Here is a 1,195-nt window from a genome sequence, read left to right as displayed (position 1 = left end):
GGGGCCGGGGCCGGGTGAAGGCCTACGCCCTACCCGGTCTGCCCGGGCGGGGGAGGAGGGCCGCCCGTGGAGAGTTTTGTGCTCCTCGGAGGAAAAACTACTTTTTTGCTTTAAATTTGGTGCAGTTTATCAGCTACGTGGACTCTTGGAGTAGATTACTCTCCGTGTTTTTGTTTTTCATTATCGGAGAGCGGCGTGTATTTCCCATACACACACCAAGCAATTTCAAAAGTGGTCTTTGATTCTTAACTCAGTATATAGCCAAAAAGAGCTGTATCCAGCTTCTTAGGTAGCCTGGGCGGCTTCAGGTCACCAAAATGAATACATATATTTTTAACAGATATTTGCAGTTTCACTTCCTGGCATTGACTCCACTGTGATTTAAGGTCCAGGACCATGAGGCTGGAAATTAGGAGATGGGAATGACTCAGTCGCTTTGCAGCCACAGGGCAACAGTGCTCCTCTGCAATCTGGTTGTAGCCATTGCGCTGCCATCCTGCAATGATCCCTGTAATCATTCCTGCATGTCAGTCATCTGTGTGTCATTTCTGCCATCATGCTGGCCACAGACCTTTACAACAGCATGAAACTCTGTGTTCTTTGTGCTCTTCAGGTTCTTCTGTGTGGGTGCCACATTGCTCCTTAGCAGTGGCATGGCCAAGAGAGATATAAATATAGCCATTTTAATCTTTTCCCATAACTCAGTCTCCTTCTCTTACTTACATGCAACCACACTAAAATCCTTCCATTGCTCAGGAAAATTTAGGACTTTTTTTTTTTCGCTGCTGCAGGGCTCATGGTGCAGAATGTCTTGAGTTCCCTAAGGGTAGATGGAAGTTGTAGCATTTAATCCTTTGAAGCTCTTGCTGTTTCCTAAGCCTGCCTAATCACTTCTGATTTAGGTTTAAAGTGTTGTAGTTAGGACAAGAACATGACCAAGAATCACGAAGAAAGCAGTGGCAGCTGCTCAAGGAAAGAGGAAGAGGCTAGTAATTCTGGGCAAAAAGGCAGGAGTGTGGAGTTCTGAGAAATTCCCAGAACAAACAGAAAAGCATTGCTTGTTTTTTTCTTGCAGTCCACAGTGAACAAGTACGAAGGGAGCAAGATAGAGGTGTTGAAAGGGAAATACAGCCTTCCCTTCCTCCCCTCACTGTTCTGCCCTCTGCAATAGATCACTGCACAGCCCTTAACGTTT

This window comes from Anser anser, assembly GCF_964211835.1.
Source record: "Anser anser genome assembly, chromosome: 24".
In the NCBI taxonomy this organism is placed as follows: domain Eukaryota; kingdom Metazoa; phylum Chordata; class Aves; order Anseriformes; family Anatidae; genus Anser; species Anser anser.
The sequence above is the reverse complement of the archived record's forward strand: the minus strand, read 5'-3'. Positions refer to the sequence as shown.